Source organism: Gossypium arboreum, chromosome 7 (genome assembly GCF_025698485.1).
Source record: "Gossypium arboreum isolate Shixiya-1 chromosome 7, ASM2569848v2, whole genome shotgun sequence".
Taxonomy (NCBI): Eukaryota; Viridiplantae; Streptophyta; class Magnoliopsida; order Malvales; family Malvaceae; genus Gossypium; species Gossypium arboreum.
Window position 1 is genome coordinate 29,471,967 of NC_069076.1, and position 10,607 is coordinate 29,482,573.

Sequence of the window (10,607 nt, forward strand, 5' to 3'; positions counted from 1 at the left end):
GTTCAGAGGAGAGTGGACGACATGGAGGGATTTTAGGAGAAAATCATGGGGATTTGAGGTGAGAGGAGCTGGTGTGCTGAATTTGAACTTTAGGCACTCAAAGAAATCAGTTTTAGGGAAGAATTCGGCTTTGGGTAAGTTTTAGTTTTGGTGGTTGTACATTTTTTTGGTTTCTTTCTCTCCTTACTTTCGATTTTTGACAATTGCTTTTGAGTTCTTTTCTACACATTTTGGATAGTCGAATTCTACTAGAGGGTCATTCGGGTACTTTTCATTTTGTCTATTTTAGTTTTTGCTCTTCTCCTTCTACTCCTTTAGCAATTGTTTTTCCCCTTGTTACCTATTTTTTTGGCCGAATACTTTCCTTTCTCTCTCTCAAATCCTTTCAATTTTTGTTGGCTAATTCTCTTGTTCTTCTTCCCTCTTTCAATCGGATTATTATTGACCAATTGCTTCTCTTTTTCTGGCTTTCTCAGTCAGTTGTGCTTGGTCGAATACCACTCTTTCTTTTACCCTCTCTGTGCTGACTCTTCTCTCTTTTTCTGTGTTGATTTTGGTGGTAATTGCTTCTATTTAGTTTTTCTCACTCTTTTTCTCTTTCGGTCGTATGAATAGTTTTCATCTAACACCTTCTTTTGCTACCAACTATTGCTAAGGTTGTGGTTGTAATATCTCTGTCTCTGTCGTAGTGGGTGATCATTCTGGGGATAGTAGGCTGATTGCTTCCCTTCCCTATTCTTGGTTTTACACCTTTGGTAAGTGGTTGTTCGCTTGGTTCAAGATACGTGCGTGTACTATGTTAGTTAATAAGTTCGTTTGGAATGCAGGTAATCTCTAAAGGAGTTCATAATTGGTCTCGTGTATCGGATTAAGTGTGTGACCTTTATTCGTTCAATCAAGGAAAGTATTAGTGAATATTTTGGGATAAATATTAAGAAGAGATGTTAAACTTGTTGTTAAATGGTTAATGGAGTATCTTGATGAATGTCGGTTTCGGTGTTCGTGTGCTTTTCGCCCATTTTCATAGCAAGGTGTGTTAAAACACTGCCCTTAATCGTAGATCGGCAAAAGCAAAATCAGTGATCGTTGACGCTACACGGGCGTGCACTCGCTCTTGTGGTAGTTCGAATGCCTAAACATGGGAATATAATCATTGAGACCGACCATGAGCGATTTCATGGGTCGTGATCATTTTGGGCCATTTTGGGCCGAACTGGGCCATGTGGGCCCCACGAGCACATGGGCCCTACACGGGTAAACCACACGAACGTGTGGAGAATATTGGGCCAGGCTGTGTAATCTACATGGCCAAGGCTATTTCTGGGCTATGTAGGCCAGCGGGCGTGTGGGTCTACATGGGCCGTAATATGGGCTGTAGGCCCATTTTCACCGTTTGACTGTTAAGGTTGCACGGTTCGCTCGAGAGGACTGTGGACCTAGTGTTGGGTCGATAAGTGTATGTAACGCCCCTAACCTGAATCTGATCACTGGATTAAGGCTAAGAGGTATTACCGAAATAAACATTTAATTATCTCATTCACATTGCAAATAAATATAAACAGAGATCGAGCTGAAATACATACTGATATTTAAGTTATATGCCATTTTCATATGGCCAAAATATTTACAAATTCAAAACATCTTTATCATCAGCCTAACCTATACATGCCATATCGAGTCCAAAATATAAATGTACCAAAAAGGTCGATAGTATGATGAACTGCTGACGATCCCCGAGTCGGTGGCCAAAATCAACAATCTATAAAACAGAGAAATAGGAACTGAGTAAGCTTTCGAGGCTTAGTAAGTTTTGAGCATTACAAACATTTAAAAACTTATCATTTACTCAAACATTAAGTATCACCAAACTCATATTCTAATTATAAATCACTTGGCTGAATATACTCAAGTATACTAATTATGAAGCCAATTAGCCGAATATATATATACACACAAAGAAAATCTTCAGCACATACTTCGTTCCACTATATGATTCATACAATTAATTTAAGTCACATACTTTCCTATAATGGCAGACATTGACTGAATAGGTCATTCTTTTATTCATAGATACAATAATCATCCACACATATATATTGTTCTTTGATACTAATAATTCATTTTAAAATCAATTCACATATGAGTACATAATACGTACCTGGCTATTATAATGTATCATACATAATCAATAGTAGTTTATATCGAATATTTGAATTCATAATCTTACTTGAATCATTGGCGTTAAGCCTGCTAGGTTTAAAACCCGAGTCTAGCCACTAGCACAAAGCCTTCAGAACTTTAAGCCCGGATATATTTCCAGCAGGTAACCTGCGAACCTTAAGTCTAGATTATAACTCCAGCATATAGCCTACGGACCTTAAGTCCGGATATATTTCCAAATATCATGCATATTTCGTCATACTTTAACACATCTCATTCTACTTATCACTTTAGTAGTCATTTGTTACATTCGGATCTAATACTCAATATGCACACCATCATTTACATTTCGGCTCAAAAATCATACATAAATATCACATATCCATTTCACCATTCAAGCTTAAATCCAAGTGACCATTAGACTATAAGTCATATACATGAATTATTTATTTCACAACTTCATTCAAGGAAAAGTCAAAAGATTACAATTCACCTAATATACTCATATAAAAACATCATCAATTATATATTAAAGGAGACTACTCAAAACTTACCTCGGATATATTTGAACATTTGCGGATAGGCTACTCGATTGCTTTCTCCTTTCCCCTATCTGATTTAGATCCTCTTTGCTCTTGAGCTTAATTTAAACAAATGAATTTGTTTAATTACTTACTCAATTTTACTTCTTAGTAGTCATATTTGACAATCATATAAAACTCCAATACATATTATATTTTATAAAATATGCCATGACTCGATTTCATGCTTATTTAATCTATATCTAATTGGTATACACAAACAAAGATTCACATAACTTATCATGCTTTCTTATACATGAATTTAACTATATATATATATATATCCGAATGTCTCTATAACACAAGGTACATACATAAGGCATATATATACCTATGTGACTGTCACAATTTAATCGTTTACTCATATTTATGCACAACCACGTATACACATGTATATATATTTATTGCATGCTTTAATATCATATATAACCCATTCGGCCCTAACTACTCAAACTTAGCCTTCATATTCAATTCTGATTTATGACCAAATGTAGCAAATTCATATAGGTCACCTAAGCCAAACGATGACCGAACCATTCAATCATGTTTAAAGCCGATTCTATCTTGTTCATATTAAGGTCATATCTCACTTAAAAGAAATTTTAACCTCTCGCACTTTCATATCTAATGTTATAAGTAATGTCGAATGCTCAAACTTAACTAAACTAAAAATTTACTCTACCTCACCTTAATTAATCACTACCTATTCTTCAAAACATCGAATACAAGGTAATTAACACATATACATTTATACCGAATTTGCTAGCACTTATAGTCCTTGGCCGAATGTTATTAACTCAAGCCACAGATATTATTCCTTAAGTCATATTCAAAGACCACATTTGGCATCCCCCTATAAACACATACTAACCTCAACTTTCAAGTTAAAAACAACTAACAACTCATCATACCCAGCATTACTATCCATTCTAACGATAGTAAAGTATCTACTAAGAGTTTCAAGCTCCTTGGCCGAATTTCAAACCTCCAAATATCCTAAATTCAAACCATGAAATTGGTAGAATTCAAACTAATCATCCCAATTATGCATAAATTTCTAAGAGTTGCATTGTACATACCTCATTCAAGCAATCACCTAAGCCGAAATTCAAACAAGAATTTTCTTCTTCTTCCTCTCTTCTAGCTACGGCAATGGAGGAGCAAAGATGAACCAACTTTGGTTTCTCCTCCCACTAACCATTATTCTATTATCTTTTATTCATTAATTCATTTAGTAAATTAAATAAAATGTTAATATAAAACATATATAATATATATTAAACAATATCATGGCCCGCCACTAACAAAAAAGTGGATAATTTGGCATGCAAGTCCACCTTTTTGATAACATGCATTATTAGACCATTTTAAAATTAACGTATCACATTTCAAAAATGTCTCACATAAGTCCTATTTATTAAATTTCACACACAAATGACAAAATCAAAGCATGAAACTTTCACACATGCATTTACACATATAATAAGCATAGAATATAATGGTTAATTATTTTTATGACTCAGTTTTATGGTCCCGAAACCACTTTCTGACTAGGGTCAAATTAGGGCCGTCACAGTGTACCTAGACCCCCTAATTGATAAAATGACTGAAATGGCCCTACATGGTAAAATGACTTATATGCCCCTATGAGATGTATGATTATGTTTGAGCATGCCATTTTATATATATTGATCACATGTATGATATTATGACATGATGCATGATATGTTTCATGGGGATGGGATTTATTGTCATTGGAGGAAGTGTATTGTACTGGCAGCTCTGCTGCAAATACTGATTAGTATCGCAACCATGACTACTTGGAGTGTAAGGATGGGTGGTTTGATTTTATCCCCACATGGAGTGTAGGGTTGGACGGAGATGGAATGTAGGGGCTAGTGGGGTAGGATTTATTGATTGAATATCTGCATTGTACTGTTACTGAGATGGGCTCAGGCCCACACTGATACTAATACTGTAATGGGCTAAGGCTCTGACTGAAACTAAACCATGACTGATTGGGCTTAGGCCCAGGCTATATATGCTATATGGTTGATTATCTGATATGGGATTACACACTGAGTTTTCAAAACTCATCCATCTGTTTATCTGTACTGGTAATCCCTAGGTTTAGGTGAGTCAATGCTGCGAGGGACTCGAAGGTGGCCACACAACTGCACGGACTTTCTTATTGGGTTTTAAATTATAAATAGTTTTATTTTAGGTGTTTTAAATGTAATAAGGCCTCTATAATTTTTTTAATCTTAAAGTTTGGGGTTTTATTTATTTTGATTTATATCTGCTAATAGTAATATGCTTGTTTTTAGAAAGATAAATATTTTTTTTTCAAATCACCACATTTACACAACCTATTTTTAGAAGCTTCTGCAATAAATAATGTTTTAAAATTAATAACAAATTTAACATGGTTAAGTTTTTGTCAAACGACTTAAGCTTTGAAAATAAACGGGATATCCTTAAATCTTTACTAAAAATCACAATGAGGTTAAATATAGAATGGGTTTTTTAATGATATTATACTTTTGCGAAAAACACTTCAATGTGACATCACCAGATTCGGCCATAACGTCTAGGCCGGGTTTGGGTGTTACAAAATTAGTCCATGGGCTAGTTAGTACTAGCTGCAACAATCTAAAAAACATAGAAATCATTAAAAACGGGACAAAAATCGTACCTTAATAGCCAAGATTGAAGTTGCTAAATTTCAAACCTTAAAATGGTTCTTTCTTTTGTTGAAAATCGGCTAGGAAGATGATAGCCAACAAAATTTTGATTTTGTTTTATTTACTATACTTAAATAACCAAATTACAATATTAACCTTTAATATAAACCATTAAAATTCATTTTTGCATGCCCATGTTTGTCCACTAACACTAAAAATGGTTTATTTACCACATAAAGACCTTAACTTTAAGGATCTATAGCTATTAGACCCCTTTAGCTATTAGAACTCCACTTTTACACTTTACGCGATTTAGTCTTTTTTATCAAATTCACCATTCAAACGACAAAATTTCTTAAAAAAATTTTCACACAATCACATATTCATGCTATAGACCTTACAATAATAATAAAACAAATATTTCAATCTCAGATTTGTGGTTCCAAAACCACTATTCTGATTTGATTAAAAACGGGCTGTTACAGCTCTCCCCCTTAGGGATTTTCGTCCCCGAAAATATTACCAGTGAATAGGTTCGGGTGCCATTTTCTCATAGCTTCCTCAGGCTCCTATGTAGCCTCTTCAACCCCATGACATTGCAACAATACTTTCACTAAAGCTATGCATTTATTTCTCAGCTCTTTAATCTCCTGAGCTAAAATTCTGATTGGCTTTTCACTGTAGTTCATATCGGGTTGAATTTCGATATCTGACGGAGATATCACATATGATGGGTGAGATCTATAACGACGTAACATCAACACGTGAAATACATTATCAATCTTTTCTAACTCTGATGGTAAAGCTAGTCGATATGCCACTGGCCCTATTCATTTGATGATCTCGTACGGCCCGATGAGACGCGGACTCTGTTTACCTTTACGACCAAATCAAAGGATTTTCTTCCATAGAGACACTTTTAGAATACTTTATCATCGATCTGAAATTCAATATCTTTTCTTCTTAAATCCGCATACAATTTCTAACGATCTGAAGCTATTTTTAAATAGTTGCAAATTACTTTCACTTTCTCTTCTGTTTCTCTAACCAAATCAACCCTGTGAATTTGTTTCTCGCTAAGTTCGGTCCAGTACAATGCAGTTTGGCATTTTTGACCATACAAGGCTTCGTACGGTGCCATTTTTATACTTGATTGAAAGCTATTATTATATGCAAATTCAACCACGGTAAATATTTCTCCCAGTTGCCTTCAAATTCTAAAACACAATATCAGAGCATATCTTCAAGAACTTGAATTACTTGCTCAGACTGTCCGTCAGTTTCCAGATGAAAAGCTATACTAAAATTTGACTTCGTACGCAGAGCTTCTTGTAATTTCTTCCAAAATCGTGATGTAAATCTTGGATCTCTATTTGAAATAATCAAAATTGGCATCCCATGCAATATAACGATTTTAGAAATATACAACTCAACCAATTTATCAAGTGAAAAATCAGTACGTACCAGGATGAAATGTGCTAATTTTGTTAATCGATCAATAACAACCCAAATAGCATCTTTCGTTTTTAGAGACAAAGGTAATCTCGATATGAAATCCGTCGTAATTCTGTCCCATTTCCACTCTGGTATCACCACAAGTTGAAGCAAGCCTGAAGGCACTCGATGCTCAGCTTTCACTTGCTGACAAATCAAACACTTTGATACAAACTTAAAAATGTCTCGTTTCATACCCAACCACCAATACGACTTCTTCAAATCATTGAACATTTTGGTACATCTAGGGTGAGCAGATAGGCATCCACTGTGCGCTTCATGTAAAATTTTCTGAATAAGCTCATAATTTCTCGGTACACAGATTCTGTTTTGGAACATTAAACAATCATCGGTTTTGATTTGGTACTCTGAATCACTAGTCGACACACTTTGCACTCTTTTAGCTTGCAATTCACTACCACATTTCTGAGCTTCACGAATTTGCTGAAAAAATAATGGTCTCGCTTTCAACTTAGCTACAATCGAACCGTCATTAGACAAAAATAACTGTGTATTCATTGTACGCAAAGCAAATAATGACTTTCTGCTCATAGCATCAGCAACTACGTTCGCTTTCCCGTGATGATAATCAATTACTAGCTCATAGTCTTTCAGTAATTCAAGTCATCTTCGTTGTTGCAAATTCAAGTCTTTCTGATTCATTAAATGTTTTAAGCTCTTATTATCTGTATAAATGTGACATTTCTTACCAAACAAGTGATGACGCCAAATCTTTAATGCGAACACAATCACAGCCAACTATAAATCATGCGTCGAATACTTCTTTTCATGCGGCTTCGACTGTCTATAAGCTATTACTTTTCCATCCTGTATCAATACACAACCCAGACCGTTCAATGACACATCTCTGTAAATTATGAATTCTTGCCATGTAGATACGAAACTTGATGGCAATGAATTGAGCCATGGTCGCGCTCGATCTCGCAACGAGTATGGAAACAACTTCAACCTCAGTGTGTCTTTAGTCACACCGGCTATCTTGAATGAATCAGTCACCTTCATAAGCAATCGAAGGTGGAGATGTGGATCTTCCATGGGCATACCACTGAATTGGCCTACCATTTGGAGCATTTGAAACATCACTGGTTTCAATTCAAATTGGGTTGCCTCAATATCTGGCCTTCTAATTCCTAGATTTAACTTATTGAAAAGCGGCATAGCATATTATCTAATGCATCGATCCTTATCATCGACAATGAGGATGGGATTTCGTACATGATCAGCTTCATTACCTTGGTCTTGATTCTAATTTCCAAGGTCCATCTCGACTTGTCTTTTGAGCTGTTTGTTCACGTCTTCTTCGTCTATAAGTTCATTAAATTTCAAGGTCTATAGGGAGTAAATCAATAATTTGATCTATGCTCATAAACACTTGAAAAAAATCACAAAATTAGAAAGAATAAGTTAGTAATGTTAGAAATAAACCAAATTGGAAGTAAAGAATTTCACAAAAAAATGACTATGGCAACAGTTAACAATCCCCGACAGCAGTGCCAAAAACTTGTAATGCGTAGGTTTGTGCAAGTGTACACAGTCGTTATCAAGTAATAAGTAAGTATCGAGTTATCGCCTCCATAGGGATTGTATTTGTGTTAAATCACTTAATTGTAAAATTATACAGACAACTTGGTAAATATAAACAAAATATGGGTGAGAGGTGATGATTAAAAATAAATATATTAAACTAAATGCAAAGATCCCTAATGCAATTTATCCTAAGTATGCAAACTATATGAATGAAATAGATTTTAGCAAAATTAAACACAATTTGCAGCAATTAAAACATAAATAAACTAGACAATTACTCTAATTAAACTCAATTTACTATCAACATGCTTAATAACATTCGAAAAAACATTCCATGGCAACTCGATCTTTCATGAGTTTGGAAATCACATTAGGTCCTAGCGGAATCATTTACTTAGTAAATATGCATTTTACTGATCCTTATTTACTAAGGGTTTCTTAGCATTCGTGTGAGGTAATAAGGACATGATAGGTTTGAAACAGTTTAATCACACAAATCTAAAAACTATGCAGATAACAAAGCTTGGTTAGAGTTGTTATGCAACCTGCAATTTAATTGGGTTAGGATCTAAATTGAGCATGCACATTTCAATTATGTGTCCAGTAGCCATCGTCTGGTTAGGATCGCTCAGCTAATTCAGCTGCATTTTAATCATGTATGAACGAAATGCAGACTTGATATTAATTGAAAACATGATCGATTAAGGCACAATCATTATAAGCATGAATCAAATAAATATTATTTAATCAAAGCAATCATCTTAGCTTAAATAAAATTAAGCTAACATTGTTGTAAACAAGAACAAAGAACACATTGCAAACATTTTTAGATTAAATTAAAGAAAAGAAAGATTAAACCCAAATCAAAGTGGCTGTCACCCAAGACTCTGACTGACGAGGCTCCTTTATTCTTTCGCTTTGCTCCTTTGCTGATGGCTCTCTATGGTGGCCGACCAAGGGTTCTTTTTAAGAGAACTTAATTGCTAAAATATCTATGAAGAGATGATGCTAGGTGTGGTAAATGGAAAATGCTAAGAGAATTGAGAGAGAAGAGAGAGTAATGATGGATGAGGGATAATGAATGAGGGAATGAAGGGGTCTTATTTATAGGTGAAGAGAGGTGGGTAGTTTGCTAAAAAGCTGGGTTTAGTCTCTTCACACTTCTTCCATGAGTGGCCGACCACAATTAGTAGAATTTGAGCTGATTTTTGCTTAATTTTTAAGCAATTTAAATGCCATAATAACTCTGGACCGAGACTCGGTCCAATGCAAATCTTCAGGCAAATCTCTAATTTCTTCAAAAATGCAAGGACCTTTGTAATTCAACCAAAAAGTGATCTAAGTGGACAATCATGTGTAGCCGAGTTTGGGTTGACTTGGTCTTCAATTTGGATGGTTTTTGTAATCCAACAAAGCTATCAGACCTTTCCAAAATAAATCAATAAGTTAAAGGACCAAGGAATAAAATTTATCCAATTTAAATAATTAATTACAATCCAAATTATTAATGAAATACTTAAAATAATATATTAAATATAATTTTATATTTTATTATTTAATTTAATCGTGCATATGTGACAGCCCTAAAGTGACCCTAGTCAGAAAACGGTTTCGGGACTGCTAAACCAAGTGACCAAATTATTTGAATGTGATGTTTATTGTCTAAAATATGTGAATATGAATGTGCGAAAATTTTTAAGCTTCGATTTAGTAAATTGCATGTGAAATTAGTCAATAGGACTTATGTGTGACACTTTTGAAATGTGATAGGTTAATCTAAAAGGATCTAATAGTGCATGTAATCAAAAGGAGGACTTGCATGTCAATTTTCCCCTAATTAGTAGTGGCCGCCATGAGCATGGGTGGACAAAATGTTATAGCTAAAAACATGTCATAGACATGTTGGGTTAATGCATTATGTAAGGAATAATATAATAAAGAGCATGGGCAATAAAGTATTAGTGTTAGTAGGATGAGAAAAAAAAAAAGAAAGAATGTGTGTGATTGTTCCCCCATTGCCGTGAGTTGAAGGAAAGAAAACAAAAAAAAGTGTTCATCCTTGAACATCTTTGGCCGAAAATTTTAAGGAGAAAAGAAGAAGAAAGGTTGAAGAGGTTCGGCCATGCATGTAACTAGGCTA